The sequence below is a fragment of the Sarcophilus harrisii genome, chromosome 4 (genome assembly GCF_902635505.1).
Source record: "Sarcophilus harrisii chromosome 4, mSarHar1.11, whole genome shotgun sequence".
Lineage (NCBI taxonomy): Eukaryota > Metazoa > Chordata > Mammalia > Dasyuromorphia > Dasyuridae > Sarcophilus > Sarcophilus harrisii.
In genome coordinates, this window is record NC_045429.1 from 239,630,200 (window position 1) to 239,647,932 (window position 17,733).

Consider the following 17,733-nt stretch of genomic DNA (forward strand, 5'->3'; position numbering starts at 1 on the left):
TAAAAAGTGTATGATGTGTGTGTGTCACACACACACACACACACACACACACACACATACACACACACATGCTCCTCTCTAAGGAATCACTGTGATAGATGACACACAGAAGAAGTATAGTGGCTGTAAGCAGAATGTAATGCATTTCTAATTATTAATTACACAAAGGAAATCATAAGGAAAGGAAAATTAGAAAAAGATATGGGTGGATCATGTGATAAGTTATAGTCTAAGTAAATGGCTTCCTGCAGACTCTGGAGAATAAAGGAAAAACAAGGATAAGAATCACACAAGATGAGAAGGCATAGATAATCTGAGATTTGATTTGGCTGAGTAAATACTTATATTAATGACTTCACACGTTCATTAAAGTAATTCTTGATAAAAACAAAGAAATGCTTTAAAGATAAAATGGCACAACATATATGCAAAAATTTTGGAATTAAAATCCTTTATAAATACATAGATGTATATATAGGATATAAATGTATGTACATATACATACATATAATTATATATTACACAAACACACAAAATTCTTCAAACATTTCTCAGTCGTCTTCTCTTAGCTTTTTATTATGTCCTACTCTAGCTATGTAAACTTTGGTTAATCATTTTCCTTTTTCTACTTACTCTAGTAGTATAAAAATGCAAATACATGTGCACTGATATAAGGGAGAGTGAAATTTTAAAAATAATAAAAAAAAGATGATGTAGGTATACATGTGAGTGCTTGAAGAAAATAAAATGGAAGAGAAAAGGAATTGATGAAATAAGTAGGGACAATTAAACAATTAACAAGCATTTATTATGTGCCAGACACTATACTAGGCACTGGGGATACAAAGGAAATAAATTAAATAGCCCTTTCTCCCAAAGAGCTTATATTCTGTAGAGAAGAGATATGTACACATTTAAATTCATACAAAACCAACACAGGCAAGATATGGGATACAAAGTAACCTTGTGGAAGGAGGCACTAAAACTGGAAATCAAGCAAGGTTTTATACATAGGAGATGATTAGAGCTCTGAGGGAAACAAGGATTCTAAGAGGCAAAAGTGAGGAAAGAATGCTTTCTAGGCATGAAGGATAGTCCACGACAAAGCAACTAGAATACTATGAGAAATAACTAGGCCATTTTTGACTACACCACAGAGTGGATTAAGAAAAGTTATAGATGAAGTTGGAAAGGTAGACCAAAAATGGGTGTAAAGGGCTTTAAATACCTAACTGAGGAGTTTATATTTTATATTGGGGGTACAGGGAGTCACTAGAGTTTATCATGTAAACAAGAGAGTAAGATGGTCAGACCCAATGATGAATTGGGAAGAGAATTGGAAGTAGGTAAACCAACTGAGGATTATTGCAGTGGTAATAAGGGACTGAAGTAATATAGTGGCTACATGAATGGAAAAATTGAATATGTGGAGGTAGAATTAGTAAGATCTGGCAACTAAATGGGTATGTGGGGTAAAGAAGAATCAATCAGCAATTATTTATTAAGTACCTATTATGAACCAGACATTGTGGTAAGTGCAAAAACAAAAGTGAAATAGTCCCTGCTCTCAAGAAGTTTACTTTCTAAAGGGGAGAGACAAAATGTAAGTATATATAAAATAAGAAGTAAAGGATGGTTTTAAGATTGCAAACTCTTGTAATTATTGACAGTAAATATAGAGAAAACAAGAGAGTACAAATTGTGAAAATACTCAAATCCTGTAACCCAGAGATCACATTCTTAGGAGCATACCCACAAGAAAGTTAGTGAGAGCACAAAAAACAATGCATTCATACAAAAATGTTCATAGAAGTATTATAAAAGGCTAGAAATAAAAAATGTACTCAACAATTAGGAAAATGCTTGAAAAATGTTATGAGGATGTAATGGAATATATATTACCCCATCATAAGAAATATGATTTGGGGAAAATATGATTTGGTACAAATTACATCAAGTGCTATTTAGTGAAGAATGTATAGCCAAAATATACCCAACCACAAAATTTCAAATAAAGTCAACATAAACCAAAAATAAAAAAAAGCAAAGGGATAGAAAACGAAAAGCTGATATTCGTTGTTATAATTAGGATTAGATTAGGATTCAGAAACCCACAGCAGTAATGACAGTTTCTTGGAAAATTAAAATGAGTGAATTAAAATTAAGATGATGTGTGGTCCTTCAATCAAAATTTGACAATGAATATTCCTGCTATGGATGAACTGTTTTTGAAGGGTTTGTCCACACCTGTCTGGGATGAATTTGCTTGGATGGTTGTGGCTACTAAGTTTTGTTTTGTTTTGTTTTTACCAATGTGTGTACATAACAATCTGGCGCTACTTACAATCAAAAATGTGAGATGCATCTGGTATATATCAAGAACTACTAATTCTGGATCTCTGCCACCCAAGTACAAACTTCTTAGCTGGAGTCCACCAGAAAACAGGTGAGAACCCTATTATTTCCATCCACTCTAAGACTGACTACTTTTCACATCTTGTTTAGTTCTGTACCTATTTCTTTGATCAAAAAACCAGACACTTGTCTATCATGTATTCCAGCTATAGTAATGATAGACTTGAGACCCCACATGAACTTTATGGCATTCATTCTGGCCTAGTGAGTATACCTTAGAAATTCTGAATTACTTTAGTGGTAGGGAAACAATTATAAAGTATTTAGATCACTAACCAAACCATACTACTCTAAGTGGCAAGACATCACACAACATTCATCCTAAATAAATAAATTCTAATTCTACCTTTTCTCTGTAGTATCGTGGGGGTTATTGGTTAATGTTACAAAAGTCAGTCATACAAAAGCATACCTTCAGCATTTAGGACTGTGGAAGTTATTGCCTAAAACAGGATATACCACTTTATTAATAGTATTAAAGGTTCTAATCATTGATGTCCCACAGGATTCCATCCTGAATTCTCTCCTTTTCTACACTTCTTCACTTGGTACTATCATCAGCTCCCAATAGATTTAATAATTATTCCTATGCTGATTCTCAAATCTACCTATTCTAACTGCTCTATTGACCTCCAATTTCATATCTCCAACTCCCTAGTAGACATCAGAAACTCAAAATATCTAAAATCAAGCATTATTTTCCCCCTAACTTTCCCATTTCACCCCTATATCTTCTCTATTACTGTAGAGAGAAACACCATCTCCTCCCTGTACCTCAGGGTTGCAACCAAGGTGCATCCTTCTCACAATCTTTCACTCCCCATAGCCAATCTGTTACTAAAGTCCATGAATTCCATGTTTGCAATCTCCTGAATAACCTTCTCTCTTTTAATAGCAATATCATCGTGGTGTACCTCACGCCTAGACTATTACAGTAGCTTGATGGTGGATATACCTGCCTCAAGTCTCTACTTATTCCAATTCATCCTTTATTCAGACACCAAAGTGATTTTTCTAAAGTGCAGGTTGAAATATGTTACACCTCCCCCACCCAATTCAATAAACTCTAGTGGTTTATTATTTTTAAGATCAAATACAAAATCTTTTTGGCATTCAAAGCCTTTCATAAGCTATCCCCATCCTACCTTTCCCAGTGTTCTTACACTGGTTTCCTGCCATGAACTCTTAAATCTAGGGATGCTGTCTTTGAAAATCTAGGAACATACATCACTTATCTCAGCTCCAAGAATTTTTTCTGTGCTACCTCCCATGCCTAGAGTGATCTCCCATCATCTCTAGTTACTGATTTCCCTGGCTTCCTTTTAAGTTTCAACTAAAATTCCATCTTCTGCAAGAAGCCTTTCCCAACCTCTCAATTTTAGTGTTTCCCTTCTGTTAATTATTTCCTATTTATCCTGCATATAATCTTGCATATACAACAAATACGTTTGCTAATTGTCTCCTCAATTAGATTTTTAAGTCTTGTGAGGGTAAAGGAGGTTTTTTGATTTTTTTGATCCCCAGCACTTATCATAGTGTCAGGCATACTGCAGACACTTAATAAATGTTCATATGTCAAAAGAATAACTGTGCATACTCTCTAATCCAGCAATATCACTACAGGGTATATATCCCAAAGAGATCATAAAAGGGGGGGAAAGGAACCATATATGCAAAAATGTTTGTGGCAGCCCTTTTGGTAGTGGCAAGGAACTGGAAACTGAGTGAATGCCCATCAATTGGGGTACAGCTGAATAAGTTATAGTATATATGAATGTTATGGGGTATAATTATTGTATAAGAAGTGACAGCAGGATGATTTCAGAGAGGCCTGGAGAGACTTACATGGACTGACACTGTGTGAAATGAGTAGAACCAAGAGAACATTGTACATATTAAAAAGATTATGTGATGATCAATTGTGGTGAACTTTGTGAAGACCAAGTTAGCACCCTGGATATCTTAGAATCAGCCGGAGTCAGGATAAGCAAAAGTCCTTGGTCTTTATGGGTAGAAGTGAAGGGAATGGACACAGAATCTCTGTGACTTTCCTTTTTCACCTCCACCGCCCAAGTGACTATGGCTTGTTTTACTCCACCTCCTAATCCTTCCCACAATTTTCTATATACACCAAAGGATTGAACCAGCACAGAATAGTGGGAAGGGGCATTTTCCAAGCATATGTTAATAGAGTATTATCCAATCGGTAGTTTAGCTTAAGTGCTTGGTTACCCAACCTCAGTACATCAACTCAAGAGTTTCAGCCCTTTATAGAACTTGATTCTTTTCAACAATGTGGTGAGTCAAGGCAATTCCAATAGAATTGGGATGGAAAATGCAATTTGTATCCAGAGAGGATTATGAAGACCGAATGTGGATCAGAACACAATATTTTCATTTTTAGTTGTTGTTGTTGTTTGCTTGTTTTTTTTTTTTCCTTTCTCATTTTTTCTACTTTGATCTGATTTTTCTTGTACAGCATGATAAATGTGGAAAATGTGTATAGAAGAATCGCACAAGTTTAACATATACTGGATAACTTGCTGTCTAGGGGAGAGAGAGTAGAGGGAAGGAGAAAAATCTGGATGGAGTACAAGGTTTTGCAAAGTGAATGTTGAAAACGATTGTTGCACGTATTTTAAAAATAAAAAGCTATTATTAAAAATTTTTTTTAAATATTCATTGACTGATTGAACCCACTTCAATACTGGGATTATCAGGATATGTTTAATACAGTCAAAGCAAAAGCTGCCCCTACATAGGCTGTTCAATTGTAACTGTATTAATCTAAGCTCAATAGCTTCAATTTACTCAACCACATTTATTCACATTGACTCATATCAGTTATGGTAATTCTTAGAAAACAAAATGGAAAAAAAAAAAGAAAAAAAGAAAATATGGGAAGATTCATCACATTCCTTTTCCTTGAGGAGTCCTAGTGCTATATGTTTAAACAAAACGGGATGGGAGCAGAATTATAATCCACTACAACTATAATTTATCATCATCCCTCACCTTATTACACTATTTTGAGACTTCTCTGACTGAGTTGTCCATCATGGCACTGTATTAGGTATCATTTCTTCCTCTCCCTACCCCCAATTGTGAGCTTTCTTTTACATTCTTAATTCCCCTTGGGACTATAAGTTTCTTGAGGCACTGCCCTTTTTCTCTGATTAATATTTCCATTATTTGTAGTGCCTGGTACATAATAGGTACTCAAAAAAACTGTGTAGTTATCACTCTGCTGTAAATTTATACATATTTTGGTGGGGTGGGGAAAAGTTCTAATAAATGCTTTTGAAAATCAAAGATGAATCTATTTGTTACTTTCAACACCAGGAGCTTAAATAATAGTTAACAAATTGGCTGGCATTACCATCCTATTTTGCTTCTATGCTGAACAGTAGCCTGATAAAGTAAACAGAATCTTGGAAATGAAATCAAAAACATCTGGATTCAAGTCTCATCTTACTGGAAAATACTTCCCACCTATATAATGATAGGCAAGTCACAACCTCTCTTAAATTATGGGGACAAATCATACCCATAGTATCTATCTTAAAGGGTTTTTATGAGGCTTGAATGAGATACATGAAAAGGACTTTGAAAACCTTAAAACTCTATGTGAATGTTAAGTAAATAAACCCTATGTTCCCAATTTTTGCTGTAACTGACTTATAGTAATACCAAGCAGTATCTTCTATAACTAATAGTAGTCAAAAATAGAAATCATAGAAAGAAGGAGGTGAAATGGGAACCAGTATACAATGGGCTCGTTACAAAATGAGCAGAGGCATTCCATCAATATATCCCACTAAACCACAACCCAAAGAAAGAGCATGAGGAGGAAGGATGCTGAGGCCCTGTCACTACTAAGTCAGGAACAGGCAAGAAAGACTGGCCAGAACCACAACAGCATATCAGTTATGCAAGCAGGGATGGTGGGAGAGGGATGAATAAAAATATAGACCATAAGAAACTCAAATTTTAGAGAGGAGGTGAGGAGAAAACTGCAGAAATGTCAATTCTCTTGGTTTGAGATCTACTTCCTAGCCTGAATCTCTATCCTAGAAACTCATTTTTATTATCTTCTTAGTCCTATGGAATTCCATATATTAAAGAAACACTTTAGAAAGTGTTTTTTATAACTGTAGAAATACCTCTGAAGAAAATAAAGTCAATTATAAAAATATGCAGACTGATAAGATATGCAGACTGATAAGAGCAATAATGATAGACAAATTATATTTTAAAGAGTAGCAATAATAATTCTTTTAATACAGAGATTTCCTTGTAACTAATGGAGATCTACTGAAGAATAAGATGATAAAATATATTCAAAGATATTAGAGGCAAGATTTTCTATAAGAGGTGTGCGAGGGGAAGAAGGAAGGAACACAATCCAAACCCCTAGCTTCCAGTAAGAATAGAAGCAAAAATTACCCCAAATTACCATTTAATCAAACATTTAAATGGTCACTGCACTTCTTAAATGATTGATATTCTTAACTTAATTAACTTTATTCCTTATTAAAATCTCCAAGTAAATCCTAGCAAAAGGGACAAGTTTTTAAAATCAATGTCTAATTAAGTTCATTTTTTTAAAGCCTGGATTTAAATGGCTATATTGTACTTCAAAAGGCAACTGCCATTAGTATTCCTAAAATCAGAAATAACATTTGAATATTAATGTATCATTTCTCTCAAAATAGTTGTGTATAATTTTGTTTTACTTAATAGCATGTTTTGCTGAAATCAGTTAAGGACATTTTAGGTGGGGCATATCATATCAGTTTGCTCTGCTAAGATGAAAATGATGTAACTTTTGGTTATCTACTTGTAACATGGATGAAGGAAGTTCACAAATCAAAACAAAATTGTACTTCCCAGATAAGTATTACATCTTACCTCTTTCTAAAGTATTGCTCTAATGGCTCATTTTGGCATGGAAATAATTCTGATTTCTTAAAAAATTATGCCAGCACAGCACAAGAAGTGAGAAGCCCTACAAGTTCAGAATGACTTAAGTTTTAAGTTTTATAAGACAATGGGTATCTGTATCTGAGGACAATCTAAACAGGATTCAGAGAAGATCATCCTCCTTCTGAAGATAAGCTACCAGGTGATAAAGGTTTTGTCCATGATAAATGATGAAGACTGTCTACTAAAGCAAGGACTAGTTGTGATTTTTATGGTGGAGGGAGTAACCATACCAATAAAATTACAGATAATTTGTTGTACTGAATGAAGTAAATCTTAGGAATCATTTCAGATAGCAGTTCCTGGGTACATTTATAGATTATTAACTTCCTGAATGTGACCTCTTAGATGACAGCTAGAGAAACTCAATTTCTTATTTTTTTTTTTAACTTGACAATTAAGAAAAACCAGTCCTGAAATGAAAAGTTAAGTTGGTAGGGGAAATAAAGGATCCAGTTTACAAAATTACAAAAATTAATTTAAATAAAAAATTTCAAAAATATGTGATGCATAAGATGAGGTACCTTATTTTGGAATCCAATATGTTTTTGTATCTAAGTAGTATTAATTTGTAAGTATTGAGGAGCTAGCTGTCTACCCTTTTCTTTTGTATTGATCAAGTCAAGATTATCTACTTCAAACATCTTAAAGAGAATAGGTTTTAAAGAAACACTAAAATCTAAAATACTGCACTGAGATCTTACAGCACAAGTAAAAAATATTTCTTCCAAGTAATTACAATTGCATCAAGAAGTCCAGAAACAATGACCTAACAATTTTTTAGTTCAGAACTGTGATTTTATGAGTGTAGGGAACTATGGATGTGGAAATTCCCTCTATCAAGACATACGAGAAAACATTCTACTATGCATGATCTTAAGAGAATTGATGAGGACCCTGAGAAGTTAAGTGCTTTGCCCAGAGTCACCCAGCTAAAATTGAGGGAAGGAGGGAGAAAGAGCAGGTTATAATGCCTCACATCTGGAGCAGCACAATCCATATTTTGAAAATTTCAATTGCAAAAAAATATTTTCCTGTTTGAGTGATTATAATTTTTCTAGATTCTTTCACTTTAATTCCTAAAGAATTACATTTAATATACCGTAAACTCAGCTTTTTAGATGATAATAAAAAATATAAATTCAATTTACAACACAAATGGTCAACACGAAAGGGTGCAGGACCTTGAGGAGAAGAAAATATCCCAACAGTCTCAGTCAAAAGAGCGTCCTAAATGTAGGAAAAAAAAAAAAAGCACAAATATAATGGAGATATCAACTTCTCTGTACATAGAAATACCACATTTTTAAAAGCTGGTGAGAAAAAAAAAAGTTCACATCCCAATTAAAGACATCAAATTTCTACTAGCTTCACAACCTGGCCTGGTCCTATAATTAAATGTTTTCACTATCTCTATCCTTCCCTCTTTCCTCAGTAGATAACTAAGACTTCCCTGCCAACTTTATCATGCTTTTGTATCAAATGTATTACTGGTTCAAGGGACTGAAAATTCTGCTATTAACTTAAGGCAAAGGTACCACTGACAAAAAGAAAAAGAGAAGAGGTATGTCAGTTTCTTTTTCCCCTGAGTACATCAAATACTCATTCTTGACTCTTTTGGAGTCAACAGTGGTTAAAGATCAGGGTGGTTTTGAAACCTCTCATTCTCTGCTCCTGAGACAACTTTGACGGCAGAGCAAAGTTTAGTCTTGCCAGATTTAAAGTTGCCTTTGCCAATATGGAACTGGAAAGCTTATATTTAAAGTTTTGACCTCAGGCCATAGATTACTCCAAGATGTTTACAGTCAGCAGTACTTCTAATTGAAGTCTATGACTTACTGGCAACTTGTGAAGGGCAAGTGTCTCAGATACCATTACATAAAAACAATCACAAAAGGGACATACCAAAAAACCTACATAAAAACTTAAAAGAAATTTCAATGAAAGAAATAAATTAGCTATACAATTGAGTGTGTAAGTAAGCTCTATTTTGGAATGCAGATAGAGGAATATCAGAATTAGATATCCATATTGAGATGTAATTTAGAAGAGAATCCCAGAATATAGGAAGTATCTCATTAATGGGTGATCTGAGTCTTTGAAAGAGGACTTCTTACAAGTTATTCAAAATGTATCCCTTCTTAATTATGATATCAACTAATAAATGAAAAACAGTAACAGGAAAACAACATCTAAAGTAGAAATCAAATTTCAGAATGTTAATATTTCTAGGAAAACATATCTATGATGAAGGACAAAAAAAATGGGCTTTAAAATAAGTTAGCAGTAAGCATAGTATATGTTCAAAGTTTAGAACCTGCATCATTTCCAGTGCTATTTTGTTTTTGTAAATGACAAATTCAGTGGAACAGCCCCACCTTCTCGAAATCCAAAAGAATCCCCAGTATGTCTAACGATTTATATTTTATAATGTATCAAATCAATAGAATTGTAAAAATTCTCATTTACTCTTGCTTTTTTCCCTTTTTCTTTCCACACTTGTTCTGAATTGTCAAGACAAAATAAAACATCTGTTATTTCAATTCTATCTACGTTGCTAACCCCTTAAAAAAAAAAAACTCATTTCAAACTTAATTTTCATACAGACTGCCCTAATTAGTAGAACCAGGGCAAGGATTTACTTTCCATTTTCATTTAACCTCACATTTCTCATATTTTATTTCCTTGCCCCTCAAACACTCTAAATTCAGCAAAAAGTCAAAAATTAAAATGTATAAAGTATAAGAATATGTCTACTATATGTAAATTCCTGGAGGATAAAGTATCTATCTAAATTCAGAATGCCATAATGCTTGCTATATAATGCCATATACCGTATTAATATAATCTCCTCAGCAGAAAGGACACTCTCTGAAAATATACAAGTGCCATAAAATCTGTCAAACGTTTCTGATGTCTGAACCAAAAATGATTATTTAAAGGAAATCTTGACCTACATACCACTTGAGTAAACTAACTGCATGCCTAAAAATTCTAAACTATTATTATTAAGTTCTCATAAAGAACTTTTGGTCTACAAATACATTAAATACATTTAACTAGTTATCCTTCACAAAATATGAGATTATTGAATGGCAACCACTATTGTTTGCATTTTCAGGTAGTCAGAGAGGCACAGAGAAGTTAAGTGGCTTCTACAAAGTTATGTACTATGTCATAATTATAATTCAAATCTCTTGGCTAGTTTTGTGCCAGTTCTACCATGTCATTTCACTGTAATCTTCTATACAGATTAGTCAGGTTGCTAACTAAAATGTCAACAAAAGAAATAAAAGCATATTACTTTATGTATAATTAAAAGTAAAGATGGCTATGCCTTTTTAAGAGAAAAACTGGCTTCCTTTAGAAGCAGCAGTTTAAGCATGTGTACTCAAAAACCCCACTATCAAGTAAAACCTAAAAAATCTGGGATTTTCTACTCCACATAATAGCAGCTGGTTCTTCTATTTGGTTTAATTTAATGGCATTGGGTTGGAAGTCATGTGTTCTCAACTTATTTTCAGCTATACTTCTGATTCATTCTGTCTCTGTCTATAAGAAACCAATCTTTGTGTCTGATTTTCTCTCTATAAAATAGGAACAAAATAATTTAATTTCTACAGTAGACAGGCATTTTGAGTTAGAAAATTCTGAAAATACCACATAAAATGTGTAGCGATCCCTAATAACAAATACTTGACCAAAAGCAGCAACCGGTTCTAGATAATTTAAAGACAAACTTGAATTTAATTTTAAACAAGCTACATAAACTCTACTTTTTGTTTTTAATGAATGATGTCTTTTTATAAAAGTTTGACATCTAACCCATACAACAAAATTCTACATGAATAAAACAACAAAAACTCAAAGGTTGTATTACTTCTAATTTAATGAAATCAGAAATATTTACATGTATTTTCTGGCTATCCAAACTTTGGTGTTCAACAAGCAAAAGCATTTACATTTAATAGGAACTACATAGATTTTTCTGATCCCCAGGAAAACAACCAGAGTAGTTTTAAGATTAATTGAAAAAACAAATATTCAAAATGTACAATATGTCAAATTAAAGTCAACAGCAGCTTTTACAAATTGAATTATGGATCACTGAACAGCAGCTAAAAATACTGAACACTTCCCCTTCATCAAGAACAATAAATTACTTCATAATAGTTTTAGAATGTATTTTTTAGAGGTGGGGAATGAGCAACTTTACCCAACTATAATTTGTTAGTTTACAATTTTAGGAACCCACGTAATAAGCCTCTATTACTGGCATGCCAATTAAGTATGCTCCTTAAATATTAGTCATATATTCAAAATAGTAGATTCATTACTTCTTCTGCCATTGTTAAAAGACCCTTCCAACAAGGAGTGAAAAATAGTTGGAGATATCAAGAATCTGCAACGGAACGAGGAAAAGGGAGTAAAGCAGAAAGGTAATGGGGAATAAAAAAAAAAGTCAAACCAAGAAGCATTAAGTAAGAGCTTTTTTAGCCACTGTACTTAGAGCTGGGGTTACAGAGAGGAAGGAAAAAAATACCTTGTGAAGGGCATAATGGAGTGATAGAAAACAAAGAGAAGGAAAAAATAACTCCATTTTAAAAGAACTGGCAAACAAAAGTAAGAAAAAGAAGGTAAGGAAGAATCTAGAGAGAAAAGGTAAGAGACAGTATGAGTTTGGAATTGGGAAGGGATGGGAAAAGGACCAGGAAAGATAATTAGCTCCAACACAGGCAAGTCAGGTACTACCAAGGCGTACGTGAAGGGCTGTCAAAAGGAATACAGATTCTTGGAGATTAGAAGGCAAAAAAAAAAAAAAACAAAACAAAACAAATAAACAATCTTGCAGTATAAAGTGATGCTCAAGTAAAAAAAAAAAAAAAAAAGTGACCAAAAAACTGACTAAAAACAGAGAATATAACAGCCAAATGCCTAGAGATTGAGGGCGGGGGGCCGGGGGAAGGGAAGGAGAATAAAGGAGTAAAGAATCTTGTTGGATAGAGAAGTGAGTGAAAATGAGAGAACTGCGATAAAAAGTAGAGGAAACCCAAAGAGAAGGGGGTAACCATACTGACCGAATTAAAGACACCCCTTCCGTTCCCGTCCTTCCCCCCCCCCTCAAAAAAAAAAAAAAAGAACTAGACATTAAGACATGGGACAGAAAGGCTGACCGGACGGAGGAGAAACGAAGAGGAAGGAAAGGAGGAAAAGAGGAGAAACAGGACCGGGGATGGAGGGTGCGGGGCAAGGGTACGGCGGCCCCGGGAGGACTAGGTGAGGAGCGCCCCGGATCAGCGGGCACTGCCCACGCCGGACTCGGCCCCTCAGAGCTCGGATGCCCGGGCTGTCCGCACCGACCTTCACCCAGGTCTCTCGGGCACCAGGCTCGGCCCGCGGGGCGGCGGCTCCAGCCCAGTCCCAGGAAGAAGGGAGAAAAGAAAGGCGGGGAGGATGGTGTTAATGGAGGGGGCGGAGGGGCTCCCTTCCAGACCTGGAGGGAGGTGAGGAGAAAGGGAACAGCCAGCTGCGACACTTAGGGAGCAATTACCTCTCGCCTGGGTCGGCGGTTCCCACCCCAAGTCGTGTGGAGGAGCTCGTCGTCCCGTCGAAGAATACAGCCCTCCCCCGAGTCAACACCATCCCGCCCCCGGGGTCCCTCACATCGCCGCCGCCGCTCGCCCAGCCGCAGCGGATCCCGAGCAGGAGCCGGTAGGTCACCGCCGCCCCGCGTCTAGCCAGTAGTACGACTAGCGAGCATGCGCGGCTACCTCAGCGCCCAAGGGAGCCCACGGGCCAGCTTGGCGCTACCTGCGATCAACAGGTCCCGCTGCCACCGTACCCCCCTCCCCACACGGAGCTTCGGCCCCACCCCGCTCCGGCCCAGCGCCCGCCCCCTTCTCCAGCCTCCTGCTTCAGCTGAGATTGCGTGAGATTTCGCCCGGGACAGCCCCCGCGGCAAAGGGACTGAGTTCTCGCGAGATGTAGTAGCTGGCGTCAATAAAGAGCGCGAACGGAGGCCTCCTGACGTGGGTTGAAGGGTAGCATTTGGTGGCTGCTTTTGTAAATGAGAGAGGGGGGGAAATCGGGAAAAGGTGATTTTAAAAGATAGTGGATTTATGCTGCTTCTGAGGCCTCCCTTTTTCTACCCTGGGGAAGGGGCTCCGTGGGGGTTTGCCGTTATGCCTGGCATGGTTGTAAACGTAGGAGATGGCGCGATGTAGTTTATTTGGTTTGGGGTTGCGACCCCCTCAGGGTTGAAGCATCAGTTAAAGCTTTCCTCCCTCCAGCCAGCCTCCAAGTAAAGGCCCCTGATCCATTCCTCCCCTTTTTGCTCACCCGCCCCTTTTTGATTATTGACTCCTTTCCGGAGTCAGGTGCCATCTTTCTGATAGGAACCAAAAGATTTCGTGCCGTCGTGGGTAGTGAAACGAGCAGAAAAATCTAGGGGGAAGGAAGGGGAAGAACGGGAACAACGTACCCATGAAGTCGGCCTCTTTAAGTATTAGATTTGTTGTTTCACCTAATATTGTTTTTTTTTTTTTTTTTTTCCTCTCTCTGAACTTGATACCTATTCATAATGTCCGGCACAGGGCATTCATTAAGCCTTTTGTAGTTACATCACAGGTCTTAAGAGCGAAGAAGATGGTGGTACAGATGCTTAAATTAAATCCCTTCCACTATAGTCTGAGTATCCGGACACTGCCTGGCATGATGGAGACTTCCCATTAAGTGTGTGATAGAGAGGCAAAAAGCACTGGCTTTGATGTCACCTGATTTGGATTCTGATTCAGACAGTGCCACCTGTTTGTATGACCTGCATCCTTTCTTCAGTTTCCTTGTTTGCCAAAAAAGCGCACTGGATTGGGTGACCTCCTTAAAGTCTTAATCAGGTTTTAAATGTATGCTTCTATGGCATATACTACATTCTTGCATGTTCCCTCTCCCCTCTCCTTTGAATTATCACTTCTTCAACTGAGTTTCTTTTTTTTTTTTTTTTTTTTTATTTAATAGCCTTTTATTTACAGGATATATACATGGGTAACTTTACAGCATTAACAATTGCCAAACCTCTTGTTCCAATTTTTCACCTCTGACTCCCCCTCCCCCAGATGGCAGGATGACCAGTAGATGTTAAATATATTAAAATATAAATTAGATACACAATAAGTATACATGACCAAAACGTTATTTTGCTGTACAAAAAGAATCAGACTCTGAAATATTGTACAATTAGCTTGTGAAGGAAATCAAAAATGCAGGTGGGCATAAATATAGGTATTGGGAGTTCAATGTAATGGTTTTTAGTCATCTCCCAGAGTTCTTTTTCTGGGCATAGCTAGTTCAGTTCATTACTGCTCCATTAGAAATGATTTGGTTGATCTCGTTGCTGAGGATGGCCTGCCTGGTCCATCAGAACTGGTCATCGTATAGTATTGTTGTTCAACTGAGTTTCTAATGCTTTAACTTAAAAAAAAAAAATCAGAATCCTAGTTCTTAATGTCCCTGTGCATTTTACTTGCTTTAAAAAAAAAAAATTCCCACTGTCCTGAGGGAATTTTTTTCATCATCTTTCCATCACCAGCCCTTTTCCAAGATGTACTCCTTCCCGAGAATTCCCTCTTGTCTTTCACGCAATTGATCTCATTTTTTTCTGAGAAGTCTTTATTAACAAAAAAAGGGAAATTGATCAGCCACATCAGTCCTCATATTTCTTCTTTAATCATTACTTTAGGATCCTCTATTACTTTAATATAAATCCTAATTTTTATACATTTAGTGTACACTAAAATTGTATTCCAGTAGGTAGTGTGGCATGTTTAAATCTTGAATCATCTCTTTTTCTTCACTAGCTTCTTCCTCCCACTCTCACTCCCTTCCCTCTCCCCACCCCCCACTCCTCTCCACATAATCCAGGGCTAGCAGCCTTCTAGCACCTAGTGTGCTCTGGGAATGTAGATTTGTTTTAATATTAGCTTAAAGAAAAGTACTGTCATGTACGTAATTTATTAACTCCTACATTCCCAGAAAAGCTTTGCCTAACTAGTAAATTGTGATACAATGAGATTATTCTGTTTCATGTTCTCTTTTTAGACTTCCTTCAGTTTAGATATGAAACAGTTCAAGTATAAGTTTTGAGGGGCAACTGAAATAATTGTACAAGTGCTGCTTAAAGTAAAGTGCCACGTCTTTAAATTACAACAAAATCAGTACTTTATAATATGTCTTATATACATGGCTATAAAATTATGACATCCTACTTCATAGTTTTAGCTATGTCAACCTGACATGACTAAACATGAACATTCCTCCCCTCATACCCCACTTCTAAGATATTGGTGCATAAAACAAAATTCTGAATGGGGGGGACGGGGGAAAGGCAATCTTCATTCTATTCATATATGCTATTAGCCTTAAACAATTTGTTGTTGGTTCATGAATATTTTTGTGATATGTTTTCCTTCCCAAATGAATAAATTACTACTTTGCTTTTTCTGTTCTTTATTTTAATCAGAGTTCTTGCCTGGTTGGCCAAGATGGGATTAACAACACTGCCTAAGTAGATCTGAATGGAATATATTACTATCTTCTCACCCAGTTACAAAATCAATTAACTGCTCTAATTTCAGGGCAACCATATCAAAAGACCATACTTATACCTTCCTCATGCCCATTTCATTATGTTTCATCTTTGATAGTAAAATAAGTGACCAAAGTAGACATTTGACTCACTATGTCCTGGACAAAGTCCTTTTGTGTATATAAAAACAGACCAACACTTTTCCATTTCTTAGTTGGTAGCTTGTCTTCATTTACTTGTAACTGAACGTAACTGACATTCAAATTGTTTCAACTGTGGTTGAGGGTTGGAAGGATAGGAAAAAATAATTCTCAATCAGGAGGGATAATATGATGTCTCAATTCTAAAGAGATAAATTGCTGCACTGGGGAAACTATGGTTTTATAGAAACACCGTAGCATTCTTTGTGTTCTATCTGCTGCACTAAAAATTGCATGTGGAAGCAGCCAGATGGTGCAGTGAATAGAGCACCAGCCCTGAAGTAAAGAGGACCTAAGTTCAAATTTGGTTCAGACACTTAACACTTCCTAGCTGTGTGACACCGAGCAAGTTACTTAACCCCAATTGGCTCAGAAAATAAACAAACAAAACTTGTATATGGTTTAGGTTTATATATTCCTTTGGATTAAGGAATTTGTGATTTAATGAAGAGATTTATAGCATAATAGGAAAATGAAAAAAAGAAAACTAGAGGGAGATTAATGGAGGAAAACTAATATGATTGAAGATTCTTATTTTATTTTGCGGACACCAACACTAAAGCTTTATTTGTGAAGATGAGTGGAAAGAGAAGAATTTAGCTAGAATGGACATATAAATATCACCCTGAGGTCCTACTGATAGAAATTTGAATGCTATTTACTACTCTATAACTTTTTAAGTTATTGTAAGGAATTCCAAAAATGCCATTTTTTAAAAGCCTATATAAACATTTATGATTTTTTCTTTCTGTACCCTAAACCAAACATAAAAATTGAGTTCATAAGAAATTAACTTTTTTGATCAAGCCATTCTCCAATTGAAAAATGGTCAAAGGATATGAACAGACAATTCTCAGATGAAGAAATTGAAACTATTTCTAGTCATATGAAAAGATGCTCCAAGTCATTATTAATCAGAGAAATGCAAATTAAGACAACTCTAAGATACCACTACACACCTGTCAGATTGGCTAAGATGACAGGAAAAAATAATGATGATTGTTGGAGGGGATGTGGGAAAACTGGGACATTGATTCATTGTTGGTGGAGTTGTGAACGAATCCAACCATTTTGGAGAGTAGTTTGGAACTATGCTCAAAAAGTTATCAAACTGTGCATACCCTTTGATCCAGCAGTGTTACTACTGGGATTATATCCCAAAGAGATTATAAAGAAGGGAAAGGGACCTGTATGTGCACGAATGTTTGTGGCAGCCCTTTTTGTAGTGGCTAGAAACTGGAAACTGAATGGATGTCCATCAGTTGGAGAATGGCTGAATAAATTGTGGTATATGAAAATTATGGAATATTACTGTTCTGTAAGAAATGACCAACAGGATGATTTCAGAAAGGCCTGGAGAGACTTACATGAACTGATGCTGAGTGAAATGAGCAGGACCAGGAGATCATTATATACTTCAACAACAATACTAGATGATGACCAGTTCTGATGGATCAGGCCATCCTCAGCAACAAGATCAACCAAATCATTTCTAATGGAGCAGTAATGAACTGAACCAGCTATACCCAGAAAAAGAACTCTGGGAGATGACTA

General features: G+C 36.1%; 1 protein-coding gene across 4 annotated transcripts in view; it reads right to left on the minus strand.

Moving 5' to 3' along the window:
* The window catches only part of FAM135A (family with sequence similarity 135 member A), a 116,467-nt gene extending 103,213 nt beyond the window's left edge, over positions 1-13,254 (minus strand). For all 4 annotated transcript variants that reach the window (XM_031964670.1, XM_031964666.1, XM_031964669.1 and 1 more), the window contains exon 1: positions 12,950-13,254. The gene's annotated coding sequence lies outside the window, so the exon portion shown is untranslated. The remainder of the gene's footprint in view (positions 1-12,949) is intronic.
* Between the last annotated feature and the right edge of the window lie 4,479 nt (positions 13,255-17,733).